The 14,830-nt window shown below is 41.0% G+C and overlaps 1 protein-coding gene across 1 annotated transcript in view; it reads right to left on the bottom strand.

The window, feature by feature from the left end:
* The window catches only part of dock3 (dedicator of cytokinesis 3), an 835,931-nt gene that overhangs the window by 23,467 nt on the left and 797,634 nt on the right, over positions 1-14,830 (bottom strand).

The following is a 14,830-nucleotide window of genomic DNA, read 5'->3' as shown; positions in this document are numbered from 1 at the left end:
AAGCTGTCTGCGTGTTGTAGGCTAGATTTGCGTGAGTTCTTTCTGCTTTACTTTTGTGAGTTGCGACCACCTAGGCTATGTTATAGACGTTCTATGAGGTACCAGTGTTTAGCTGTGTCACAAAACAATAAGCTTTGTCAGACTACTTTTAAAATGATATTCAGGGCTACGTGCTACGTCACAATACTGGCGCCTGACTGGCTCCTTTACATTTGTAAAATTTTTCGCTATTTTCATTGTTTTTTCTCACTTGTCACGGCTCTAGTTTTTGCGCTAGACTGTGCATGTATATAGTCTGATACTTTTGTTTCAGTTTTCAGTGCGTTTTTGATCAGTTAAGACAATTTAGATAACTTTTGCATTTTTACGCATTTTTACCGAGCAGCGTTTTTTTTTGAAAAATGCTGCGCTATTCCAGAGAGATGCTCCTAAGTTGCCAGGCTGCGAGCGCTCCCCTACCCAATATACCTGCAGAGATACGTAGGCATAGACGAGGTACCAGAGCTGGAGTGAGAGTGAGACGCGGACGAGGGGCTAAGGTACAGAGTCAGAAAACACCTGAACATTCAAAGTCTGACTATAGATGGAGACGCTCCGTCACCATCGCCAGGTTCAGAAAGCGGCCCTATCGTCCGGCCTTGCCAGCTCTACTGCTCTCCAATGTAAGATCTATCAGGAATAAAATGGACGAGCTTTTACTTCAAACCCTCAGCAACTGGAAGTACAAGGAATGCTCTGCCATCTGCTTGACCGAGACCTGGCTGGATGAGTACACCCCGGATGCGGCGGTCACACCTCCCGGCTTTTCAATATACCGGGCAGACAGGTCAGCTAATCTATCACTCAAATCAAAAGGTGGTGGTGTTCGCTTCCTAGTCAATGATCGATGGTGCACCAACTCTACCATTGTAACACAGTTCTGCTCCCCGGATCTGCTACCAAACTACACTCAACAGGTGACATGTCCGACAAGAGGAGATAACATTCTGGATCACTGCTACACCACTATCACTTCGGCTTACCGTGCATTCCCGAGTGCTCCGCTGGGAAAGTCTGACCATGCAACACTCTTCTAGTGTTAATTTCGTCAGACGAGACGAGAGGAAATATGTTCGTCAACGACCTTTTTTTTCATGACTAAGACGAGACGATGACGAGACGGTAGTAATGTCCTGAAACACTGACTAAGACTATCTTAAGATGCATTATTGTTGACGAAAAAAGACGAGACTAAAATGTTTTGCATGAAATAAAAACTAAGATAAAATCTCTCTTCATTTTCGTCTACAAAATGAGAAGACAGAATATCTAGCTGTTATGTTTTCAAAATATTCCGAATGAGTTCATACGCAACTGCTTTCCTGTAGGCTAGTCTACGTGCTGTTGCTGCAACCCTGTGGCTGCAACACGAAACTACATGGAACAAGAACACTGGAGATTTCTGCCAGAGTCTGCAAGCTTTATGCCACAATGCTACATACCCAGAAGTTGAAGCTTCTCTCATACAAATTAACATCCCCCAGAATGTCCATACAAAAATGTTCATCATGTAATGTCAACTATTTAACTAGTTAGACTGATGATGCAAAGTTTGCTAGCAAGTAAGCTAATATGGATGGAGAGTCTGTTTGGGGAATGTGTTGTGTTTGAAGGCATATCGCCATCTAGCGAGGCGGAGTAAAACATTAATACTTTGGCCTATGACAGTGTTTCTCAAACTTTTTCAGTTTCAGGACCACTTAACTAACCCTAGCTAAAAAAAAAAATATTAGACCTACTTCAACAGTAGCCTATAATTAGTCTACACAATAGGCCTACTCACTGAGCCACCTTGCTTATTGTCTTTGCACTTTGCTTATTGTGTGGATTCATAATGTTGGATTTAAACTGGCATATCTTACATAGACAGTGTTGCAGAACTGTTTTTACATACAAGTTGGTTCAATATTGCAAACAACTCATCTATATCAGTGTTGCGCGGGTTTGGTCACAAGCGGCCCGCGGTCGCCCGATATTTTAATCAACCCGACCGCAACTCGGACCGCGAATATTAATAAGGACAAAATTATACCCGACCCGCGATCCGACCCGCTTATTTACAAAATGTCTGCTTTTGGTTATAGGCTGCATGCAGTGTGACAGTAGGCCATTTCTGTAAAAACAAACTAATTTATTTACGAAACTTTATGCAGTAGAACTACACGCAGTAAGCATGCAGGACATAATGTTTGCGCAGGAGAAAGAATGAGAATAAGAGCGCAAGCACGCACGCAACGCACAAAGGATAAGAACACTAGGATAAGATTTGAAGGCCATGGACATACATCTTTCTTTCGAAAACAGAAATGGTGAGGCGAGGTAGGCAAGAGAGATACATTGCTGGTCAAAACGTTAGCGTAAGAACTGGTTTATAATGCTGAATGAAACACATAGCTTTACTAAAGCACATCCACTGTTTAAAGTCACAAACACAACGAACTAAGGTAACTTTTATGCATGCGCGAACCTATACATACCGGTAGATATGGCTGTGTAGTCTGTGCCATAACATTTATTCCTGCAGGCTGCCCGTTTTGGCTGTCATACTTTTAAATGGCTTCGCAAGAAGTAGGCCTAGACCATAACCATAGCCTATATCGGTTTTCCTGAAGGGGTGTCTTTATTATTTTAACTCGCGTCTTGCTTCTTTACTGTTGACTTTACTGTATTGATGCTTTACTGTATTGATGCTAGCTTTCTCGTGATATTTTAAGTAGGCCTATTTGTAGAAAATATATATTTAATTAATTTTAACTGACCCGCCCGCAAATGACCCGAATATCATTAAAATATTTTGTTTATGACTCATAACCGCGGGTGACCGCGGTCATCCGCGGGCGACCGCTTAATTTCGGGCAGACCGCGCAACACTGATCTATATTATATTTTACCACGTCTGCTGGTAAAATCACCAGTAGCTGGAGACTACTTGGGATAGCTTGCGGACCACCAGTGATCCCCGGACCACACTTTGAGAAACACTGGTCTACGAATATGACAGTGGTCCAGTCAAATCTTTTACTGTCTATGGTCAAATCCCAGCCGAGCTATAACTGTAGCTCGACTTACCTGTGCATGTAAACATACTGACTGACAAAAAATCAGAATGAGTAATTATAACAGACGAGTAGCCCTGTGGACACACAATATTGTTGGAAAATTGAGATGTGTGAAACACTATTTGACTCAAATGGTAATCAGAAATAATTTGTTATAAAAAAAAGACTAAAATATGTTGACTAAAACTGACTAAGACAACAGTACCTTTAGTTTTCTTTTGACTAAAACTAGACTAAAATGACGAGACTTTGAGTCGACTAAAACTTGACTAACAAAAATGATATTTGAATGACTAAATATGACAAAGACTAAAAAGGACATTTAGTCACAAGACTAAGACTAAGACTAAATTAAAAATAGGTGACAAAATTAACACTATACTGCATGTACCTAGTGTGAACCTCAGCACCCTGAGAGGCTTTCAACTACATCGCCCTCAATTACTGACTTTAAAAACAGACTTAAAACCTCTTCAAGATGGCTTACGGACTGGACTGACTATTATTTTATTTTTTGAGTTATGAGATGACTATAATTTTAACAACCTTTTTGTTTGTGAAGTGACCTTAGGTGTCATGAAAGGCGCTTTACATAGAATAAAATAAAGAACTGCTTTGGACTATATTTTATTATTGTTTTTTTGTTTCACTCATTGTGTAGAGGTCCGATTGGATTGTTAATACTAGTTCCTAATACTAGTTAGTAAACTACTCATTAATTGAATATGAAAAGCACTCCACTTTAGAACAGGGAGCATATTCTCACTTATACTGGATTAATTCATATGTATTTAGGCAGTATTAACAGTCGTAGCTTTGCATTTCATTCCACAAGAACAGACCATGCTATTTCGGTGTTGTTAATGGAGAGCTGCTTTTGGAACTGCTACATAATAAGGCCAGAACTATGCATTGCCTGTTATGATCAGAATTTGTCCTACTGCCTCCTAATTTACCAGTAACATTCAGTAGTTAGGAAGTAATATCTGCTTAAATCTTAGTTATTGGTCTGTTAAGGGTGAATATGGTCATGCCTTGTAAATTATTAATTAACGAGTGATAACTGCTAATTAACTCACTGAATGCCAAGCTGTTTTCTGGAGCTTTGTCCTAGAGTGCCAGCAATCTAGACCATTGTTGATGATTTTTGTACAGCCACAGCATATTCTGTGTTATAGCTATGAACACATACAATGGCTCGTTTAAAAGGTGAGACTTTAAGCTCTCGGTGGGTGCAAACCGTGTATTTCTACACGCCTCTGTTACTGAGAAATCCCAAGCTAAACAGTGGCTAGTTTTCATCAAAATCGCTGTTTTTTTCTAGAAATGGAGATATAACGTCGTTCATGAAATATGAAGTGTTGCCTGTTACTTACTTGTGTAAACCTTCCGGGAAGTGATCAGCGAGACCTGGCGAGACTGCCACCTATAGTGGGTCCCGGTTAAAAATTGACACTTCATTCACGATCATGGTGAATGGTGAAATGTAAGTACAACTGCAGCCGCTTGGGGGCAGCATAGTCCGCTGTGGAGTTCCACGGTCGAACCAGATGGCGCATTCGACAGCAAGGGCTGTGATTGGCCGAGTTTTCAGTACGTTTCTCTGTGTTTTTAGCAGCCCCTGCAACATGCTTAGTCCACTGTAGCCTAAGCCAGTGTTTTTCAACCACTGTGCCGCGTGAGAGATCATCAGGTGTGCCGCAGAAAATTACCCAAATGTCAATCACTCAGGGGCGTAGATTTGCGTGGGGACCGAAGGACGTGTCCACACCAATGTCAGATTACGACTGAAATGTCCCCACCAATATTCAGGTTGAAGTGGGGGGGAAAGCGCTCACATACGCTACAAAGAGTTAAATACTTTCTCACTTTGCTGCGGATCATCTCGTACAGATCGTGTAATGTGCAGTAGCCTATAAGGGTAAATCGCGCTGATTTGAAGTTACCTATAACTACCAGTGAGCCGCAGGAGATGCTGCACTTCAGGTTCACTTCACTACAAGGCATATGAAGTGCATCCAAATTCATCCATTGTTCTCTGTTGAACTCCTCGGGTAGGCTACTCATCACACATGTGTCACATGAAAGAGCCTTTTCTCAGCTTTTAAATGGTGCTATAGCCACTATTTGCTGTGATAAACAGTTCGCGAGAAAAATTAACTTCAAGAGATTTAATAATTATTCTCTGTGCCCATCTCCACATCCATTCGTCTCGGTGGAATATCGTAGGCAACACACTCTTCACGCAACACATGACAACCCATATATCAGAATAAACAGCAGACCTTACCGAACACAAAGGTGTAAAGGATTCCCGTGTTAGCTGTTCCAGTTTAATCCGGTTTTGAAATAAATTGTAGAAAAATTCAACATGGTCTTTCGGCTGGCATTTCTTAAAACTGAGCTGTGCTTACATCGCCTAGATATCTGTAAATAGGCCTATTAGAGAATATACAGGCAGCTTATGGTTAAGAGTTGTCAATGTAGCCTTAATGATTCTTTTCACAAAATGCTAAGCATGCATGTATTTAAGTTTCTTAAAACTGAGCTGTGCTTAAATGGGTCAATGCATGATTTCATAACAGACCAAATAGAAAATAAATGTTAAATATAGCCTACATATGTATACAGATTATGTGCTACACAGTATAGATCAAGTTGGACAGTAGCACATTTTAATCATGGGTAGTTGGACAGTAGCACATTTTAATCATTTTATATATCTATAGTGGCTGGTGAAAGAGTTGAGTGGCTTTTCCTTTTTTTTTTCCGGGGGAATTAGTGGGTAGTGTCCCCACCAAAGCTCAGACCAAACCTACGCCCTTGCACTCACTGGTCCAGAAAAGCAACTGTTGCATCAAAGAATTTAGAACCACATGCTCTCATTGATTGTATGATTGCACTATTTGTGGTATGCAGGCATTGTACAACGGGGGCCCCATATCCAGAATTCACAGAATCATCACATATCCAGTTCAAAACAACAATTAAATTAGATATAGTCACCTACAAATGACAGAGGGCGCTTGTTTTATTGAGCAGGTCTTGCATAGAAGCCATAATAAGGCCATCTGTGTATTATTTGAAATTTTAGGCTATGGTATGTTTATTTTTTCTTCACACAGGATGTTAGTGTGCCGTGGGACATTTTAAGTGTCAAAAGTGTGCCGTGGCACAAAAAAGGTTGAAAAACACTGGCCTAAGCCTTGTACATAATGTTAAACATAGTTTTGGATTCAGTGGCAAGATTTCTTGATTGTAGAGTGTCTGTCTCTCAGTAATGTTTTAAAATGAGAGCTTCGTCAGCTGGCAGTAGGCTACTTTGTCGGTAGTCATGAGAAGTTCGCTTGCTAACAGAATATAAATATGCTGCCCAGAAACCTTGTGAATAGTTCTGATTTTTTTTACTACACTAACGAGGTTGAAATATAGACTTTGCCTACAGCATCTCCTTAACAGTAATGTTAACAAAATGACAGCATTCATATGACAAAGAAAAACGAATTCGGTCACTCAAGACTGTGCCACAGCAACCAGTGTAGGCTACAGTCCTACCCAATAGGCCTACTCGAAGCAGATAGCGTTGTCTGACGGTCGAGTGGGTTAATGCACGTATTTCCAGAACAGGTCTGCAACTTTCAGGCAGTTCTGAGTTCGAATCTAGGCAGGGGCAGAGCCATATAAAGGCCTAGGCCTATTGTTATCATTTTTTGCAAGGTGTTGCTACTGGCAATTAGAGCTGTAACGATACACCAACCTCACGATTCGGTTTGTATCACGATTTTTGACCCACGGTTCGATACGAATCTCGATTTTTCTTTTCTTTTTTTTTTTTAGACATTTTATTAAATAACATTTTTAATAGCCTCCCTTAGAACACCAGAGGATTACAATATAATATATCTATTATTTTATATCCTGATATAAAAATATTTTTCTGTATGACTGATATTTATGACAGCACACTTTATGCAGATTAGCCTATAGCCTAGGCCTACTATTTTTTATTACAACTCGACCTCTTTAATTCAGCTGTCTGGTTTAAGCCTGGAAATATTGTAAACAAAGTTGGCTAGCTTAGCCGATCATAGTCTACTGATTGGACTGTTCAGTTTCCCCATGTGTGTTTAAGTTTCAAGGTAATACTTGTTCTCCTTGGGACAGGCCCTTTTGGGAAACGTTGGTATTGAGATGATCAGTGAACTTCAATCCAAGAGTTTTAAAAAAATATGTGCAGCATGCTAATGATGCTAAGTGGATTTAATAGTAATTTAGCTAGTCGTCTTCTATGCGTCCTTGCTTTCACGATGTTTTATTTAAGTCGCGCGTGTTCATTGAGCAGGAGAGGGAGGGAGGGAGAGTGAGAGGGAGGGAGCACGGGAGAGAGCGGGGCAAGGAGAGGGGGTTTACTACTGTTTGGTAAATTTGCACACATAGTCTACAATGAAAGCAAGAAGAGGTATGAAATTATTATTTATTTATTTATACAACGTAGGCTACCGATAAGTAAAGCGGGAGATGTGGGTTGCTTTTGCGGCCGCGTAAGCTGCAAAGCACTGCGTGAAACACTAGAAAGGGTGTGTCGCGATTCTGCCTTTTCACACCGCGACACAGTATCGTGGATATGAATGTCGCGATTTCGGTTTCGAATGGTATATCGTTACAGCCCTACTGGCAATACTTGTTTATAAGATGTTTGGTGATTAATTGATAGCTGTTTTTGGGACACGTTAAACGTTCTTTATAATGAGCGCATCCGGGGAGTAAAACGACTGTTACGCGCTGTTACAACTGTAGGCTACAATGATTGCAATACAAAAATATGCGCGTGTTAGTTTAGTTAGTTTTGTGATGTTTTGCACTTTTGCCTCATGTGTTTTCAGGTTTGAGGGCTTTTTTGGCAAGATTGACCTTGGTTAGACTCTGCATATGTTATTTCTCCGTATGGAAAATAAAGTCAATTTTCGACACACGTCTCTTATTAGTTCAATAACAAGTGTTGCTTGTTAAAACATGTGAAACTCAAATGATTTTAGAAATATTTAGCCAAAGCCAAAAAGTGTTAGAGAAGGAGAGACGCCGGTGCAGCTCAGATGTCTTCTTAATTTTCTTTATTCTTTAGTAAAAGGTGCAGAACATTATTAAACTTTGACTAACGTTTCGATGTTCGTTAGTCAAAAACATCGACACATCGAAATGTTAGTCAAAGTTTAATAATGTTCTGCACCTTTTACTAAAGAATAAAGAAAATTAAGAAGACATCTGAGCTGCACCGGCGTCTCTCCTCTCTAAAATATCTGTCCTGGCCTGGTTGCAACGGATTGTGGCCAAACGACAGAAGCGCGGAGAACCCTCCTTTGTCTACCAAAAAGTGTTACTTTGTGCCCTGCGCTCCCCCACTGCTTGTGAAAGAAGGGGATGGGGGAGGGGGGCTTAACGTGAAAAAGCTTAATGTCACAAAATGGCAACGAGTCGTTTTAGGCTACAGGCCTTCATAATGGTAGGCTACAGGAAGTGGGGGGAGGGTATGGGATGACCAGAGCCGTCATCTATCGTCTTTCCAGGCACACAGCTCGTTATATAGCCTATCGACTGCCTTAACAGATAGGCTTTGCTCTTGGGTTTGGCCTTACAGCGAACTCAATGCCCTTGTTGCTTGCAGTTTGTTAAATAAAGCGATGCAGATTACATTATTTATTTCTGATTAATTGCGTCTTTTGATGTATTTTGCAACATTTGCTTGTTAGGCTGGGCTACTGTCAATGTCCTGTACAGGTCAATGTTCAACAATTGCTGGTGTAGGCCTAGGCTATTAATCAATTAGGGACTGTTCGTTATTTATTTAATTAAGGGGCTACCGGAGGAGTTTTGTGAGCGTTAGTCAAAAAAGACGTGACCGTCCCTCGCCAGCAAGAATTTTTTCTATGACCCTCCAAAGTGATTGAGAAAAAACGCATGACCCTCCCCAGTCCCAACAATTTATTGATGCCTTAGGCTACTGGGTCAATTTGGGAGCTTGCATGCTAGGACTCCTTCCTTGAAATGCCTTGAAAAGGCTGTCGTTTGCACAATTTCACAAATAATCACCGGGACCGAAACAAACCTGTCAACTTTTCCCGGGTTTATCGCGTATTTTAACTTTTTCCTCGCTGTCTTAGGAGGAGCTGCAGGGCCGTCGCAAGGGGATGCGAACTTGACAGATGCAAGGCCCTTTTCACTTACTTGCATGAAATCATGCAATAACTTACTTTACACATAGCCAAGGCTACCGTCGGTGTATTTTAATAGTAGCCTAGTCTAATAAGCTACACCAGCTTGCCTTTAAGAGGGGAAATTCAATTGTATAGCCTATAACATTAGCTTAGTCACATATTTGGCCATATGGTGTTTATCATAGGCTACATCACGAAACCAAATAGTGTAACAAAGGCGAACACTTTAACAGGGGGAATTAATTGGGCATGAATCATTGTGCTGAACGGTATTTGTCAATGAGCAGAAACACACACGACATTCAAACTATTGATAAGATGTACTGGTCTGTATCTATTAGTGTTGTCACGATACCAAAATTATGACTTCGATACGATACCTGCCATAAATATCACGATGCTCGATACTGAAACGATATTACGGCGAAATCCTAAGATATCTGTAAAAGAAAGGACTCATACCTCCTCCAAGTGTATTGAGTGATTTGTGTTGAATTCGGTGCACTTTTGTAGTGTGCAGGTCAATTCTGGGTTCTAAACTTCTAAACTTCCTATATAATTATTATTTTTTATAGTCAGTAAAATAGTAGGCCTACTTTGTGTGATTAAGTCCTTGTTATAGTTCATTTGTTGTATTGTGTTTTGGCAATAAAGTAGCTTTCAATAGCCAAACTAGGCTAGATCAAGGTCAGTGTTGAAATTACTGCATGCAAATCACTGAATGCTATGCAGAGGGGCCTAATCTTTAGGCCATCTGATAGGCTACCCTAGGCCTTCCCGTGTTCATGGGATTTCTTTGACAGTTGCAAAGGGAAAAATGTGAGGATAGTCTTCTTTGCGCCCAGTGTACAAGTACGACGTTCCAACCACTCAGGTCTTCGTCAGATAGGCTTACACCATTACCTGTTGCAATATATCTGTGTGCATTACATTACGTCTATTTCTTTGATAACATGATTTACTACCAAGTAACAATAAGCCGCTATTATTATTAGGACTCAACACGCTTTGATGGTAATATGCTGTGGGCTTTAATTAGCGCATTTCGGGTAGCCTATCCCAGCGGTCCCCAACCACCGGGCCGCAGGACATTCCTAACCGGGCCGTAGCCTACGACATGAGTTTATAGGCATAGGCCTATATGCAGTTGTTTGATTGCACGCATGTTTGCATTTTGCAAGGTCTATTTTCTTACGCCTGTCTGTCCCGCCTTCAACACTTTTACATACAGTATTGCAGGTCAGCTCACTTCACTTGATCAGTTCTTGGCGAACGGTAGTGTCACACGAAGTTAGCTAAACTGCTAGAATGAGCAACAAAAAAAACAAGCATCTTTAGCAGGTCACTGGCCAGAGTGTTTGAGTTGCGAGAGCCGCTGCAGAGATTTCTTACAGAAAAAAAGTCACCTTTAGCTGCACATTTTAGTTATGAGGACTGGGTGTCAAAACTCGCTTACCTGTGTGACATATTCGGGTTGCTTAATGACCTCAACCTGTCACTCCAGGGGAGAATGACGACTGTCTTTAAACTGGCAGATAAAGTCGCTGCATTTAAAGCCAAGCTTGATTTGTGGGGACGACGAGTGGACCGGGTGTATTTGATATGTTCCAAACAGTAGTGGGGGTTTTGGGAGAGACTGAGGCAGGGCCCTTTCTCTCGCAGCTGGTGCGCGATCACCTTGTTGCGCTTTCAAATTAGTTTGAGCGTTACTTCCCATCCTCCAAAGATCCACGGCAAACCAATGAGTGGGTCCGCAACCCATTTGTCAATATCCCGAATAGTCCTAACTTGTCAGCGCAGGAGGAAGAGCAGTTGATCGAAATTGCAAATGACGCTGGTCTTAAGAGTGTGTATAAGGAAACCTCTCTGGCGGGTTTTTGGATCAAAACCAAAGCAGAATATCCCGAGATAGCCGTAAAAGCGCTGAAAACGTTTCCCACCACGTATCTATGCGAGGCCGGGTTTTCGGCAATGACTGCAACTAAGACCAAATTGCGCAATTGACTGGACATTTCAAACACACTGAGGGTGTCACTGTCTTCCATCACCCCCAGATGGAAGCTTCTTGTTGCAGGGCTCCCACTGATTATATTCGTAATGCACGTTTTTGTTCCCATATTTTGTTATGCATGTTCACACTTATAGATGTAGCTTCAAGTTGTTCAATATTCATAGTTCATATTGTTCAATTTTCACTTCTTCAAGTTCACGTTTTTCACAAGAGATCGTTACCTTCACTGTTCATACATAACTGGAGCTAGTTCTTTTCAAGTAATGCATGCACAACACATATGGACCATGGAACCCCCGAACCCCCCCCCCCCCCCGCCGGTCCGTGAAAAAAAAATATGAATCAAACCGGTCCATGGTACATAAAAGGTAGGGGACCCCTGGCCTATCCTACATCTGGGCAATAATTATTGAACAAATTGCAGTCTACATGCCATGACAAATATTACCAGTAGTACTGACCGAACATGAAATAGATTGTTTGGTAGGGTTGGTAATGTTATTCTGGCGTGAACATTGCGCTTTCATCATGTTAGCACCCTATCATTCTTTGAACTATTTAAAAATGTTGGGATATGTCTGCGAGGTGTTTAGCCAAGTTCCATGTGTAGCATACTGCTTTTAAATGACTTTGAAACATATTTTACAAACGGACCTCTGTGTACCTGATGGCTTGCCTTCACTATTCGCGATGTATCTGAAATAGTTCCAGATTTCACATCACCTTTTGTTTTATCCACAAGGCCGAGGACTGTCGGCAAAGAACTATGTTGACGTTGCTGCGCACTCACTCACTCAGAGCTGCCTGCTTGACACGCCCACTTGCCTAGATGCGTGCAAGGAGCAGTGAGAGCAGCAGTTCACACCGTTATTATTTTAATAAAGTATCGATTCTAAAAACGTCGGAAATCGTATCGTTTTTTGCGTGAAGGCATCGTAACACCTTTTTAGTATCGATACACCGTGCAACACTAGTATCTATAGGCTAACATTGGACAAATAAATGACACTGACTCGCCATATCCTGACTCAGAAAAAAAAACATTTTCTTGCTTTGCCGCAAACTCAGCAATGAAATCATAGGCCAGTTTGCAGGTAGCCTAACGGCTTTTTCATAGAAGGGAGAGCCCAGTCTCTCCTGTGACATGGAGGTGCGCAAATAGTTTTTAATAGCCTGTTCAACTTCGAAAAGCTTCGTTCACCCGATGCCAGTCACTGATCGCAATTTCAAAGTTCGGAAAGCTTCATCTTTTTAAGTTTTAAGTGCAGTGGCCCCTATCTGCCCCCTTTGGAATTATATCTCGAGCCTATTATAAGGTCCAGTGCGTTATGTCCTGGGATTCGGATGTGCTCAAAAAGAAAAGAAAAAACACTTTTTTATAGATGGTTATGAGGAGCAATGTGAGAGAGAAATTTGATGATCATTGATCGTTGTTTTGGGACGTTAAGCCTTTTCCATAGGCGTCAGTGAAGGAGATTGAAGAATGACCATTTTTTTATACGAAAATATTTCTTAACTACAAAAACTCAGTGTCTAAAAACTCCGTGTCATTCAGACTCAACCCTCTTGTTGTTTTATTATCTTTTTCGTTGTCGTTTGAACGTTGGCAAGCAGGCATGTTGCGGTTGCAATTTAAGTGAAATTTCTACAGTAGGCCTACAACATGCTGTTAGGCTGGGCTACTGTCAATGTACTTGTACAGGTAAATGTTCAACAATTGCTGGTGTACAGGTTATATAATCAATTAGCTAAATCATTTGTCCAGCTGTTTAAACATTTTTTTGTGCTACATTCAAACGCAAAAGGTGCTTTGATATATTTTTCGTTTGAACGTCGGCAAGCAGGCATGCTTTGGTTGCAATGAATGAGGATAATTGCTTTTTTTTGCATTATTTTGAATATGACTCGCTCCAGTCTCAACAGCACGTACTTTTTCCACACTCTAAGTTCTAACACACATAGGCCTATCCCCTCTCACTTTCTCTCTCTCCATCCCTGCACACGGTGCTTTCTTAAAGGAGCTGCACCATTTTACAACAATTGCATCTACATTTTCATATTAGAATGTTTTGTTAAGTGTAAGCTTAAACTACCGTGATCAATTTAAGTTCCCGTGCCCCCGCTGCTTCATGGAAGCAGTAAGTCAGTCGCATCAAAAATAGTAGTGGCACCCAAGTGACACCTTGTGGTTGTTTGTGTCAACTGCAGTTTGTGCCATTTCTGCTGAGAAAATGGGGTGCGTGATTCATGAAGGAACCCGTCCAAACTTAACGGGGACCCACTGTAGTGATAGATCCACGAAAATGGCCTGGTTTTGACCTGACGTGCATGCGTCACTGATTCGACCCAATGCGGCAACCGAGTTATGATAAAATGTCCAGATAAAATGTTTGTTTATTTCACCTCTCCGTTTTGAAATATGTGTTCCATATTGCTGTCATGTACCACCTTGAATTCTATCAAACATTTAATAGTGTGTTGATGGTAGAAGCATTTTAGCTTGCAGAACAGTGCCATATTCATCAAAAATGCTATTGATTCGCGCTACGGTAACTCATCTCGACAAGGTAGCTCATCTCGACACCAGGTGTCACAATAGCTATGAAGTAAAAGTATTCTAAAACCTCACCGCGACTAGACATGAATGCTTTGCGAAGGTTTGGAACAGCTGGCAACGACGTGCAACATTTAATTCACACTGCTGCAACGGTTTCGTCTCGTCGCGAATCTGGTATGAATTGGCTTTAACAGGCTACATTAAGGAAAGTAGGCTACAAATGTGCAGGAAAAGTCCTAGGTCCAAGATATTCCATGGTTTCAACTCCTCAATTTTCCAATCCTCCGCCGATTTACTGCTGCACCATGCTATGCCACTTAAAAAACTTGTGTGCACGAGTTGAGACTTGATGTGAGATTTGAGCGTAGCCACCACCCACGTTCAAATTGCTAAATGCCATGCTTTGCGTGGAAATGAGTGTACGCCTGTCCTATGGCTGTTTTACGAAGGTCTTTGAAGAGCTCTTTCATGAGATGTTTCTTGTGTGACACCTTGGTAATAAAATTTTTTTTTTTTAAAGCCCATCAATATTTACTAAACCAGCTGATATGACTGGAGGTATATTTACTTTCTAACTTTCTAACTTCTGTCAACATATTTCAGCTGGTTCCTTTTCTTCCTTTGCCTTGATGTACTTTTTTTTCTTTTTTGTCCTGCCTCATTTCACTTTATTACACAACTTTACTTATGGACTTCAATGTTTGGATTTCTTTATATGTGTGGGTTTTCTGAGTCAATACTAATGTCTGGTGAAAATTGCATGTGAATAGCCTCATTGGAAATATACTTACAAACTGAAAAGAAATGAATGACGCATTCAATACTTGTTTCTCCCGCTGAATGTTTGAGTTGGAAAGTTGCATCTGCCTTTCATGTTAACATTTGAAATGTGATGCACAGCTGAATGTTATGGTATAAAGAAGTCAGGAAAACACAGGTCTTGGGTTTTCAT

Source organism: Alosa pseudoharengus, unplaced genomic scaffold, assembly GCF_046254945.1.
Source record: "Alosa pseudoharengus isolate Yale_2024_CS ecotype anadromous, Long Island Sound unplaced genomic scaffold, YU_APseudo_1.1 YU_APseudo_1.1_scf_5, whole genome shotgun sequence".
NCBI classification, from domain to species: Eukaryota; Metazoa; Chordata; class Actinopteri; order Clupeiformes; family Clupeidae; genus Alosa; species Alosa pseudoharengus.
The sequence above is the reverse complement of the archived record's forward strand: the minus strand, read 5'-3'. Positions and strand labels throughout refer to the sequence as shown.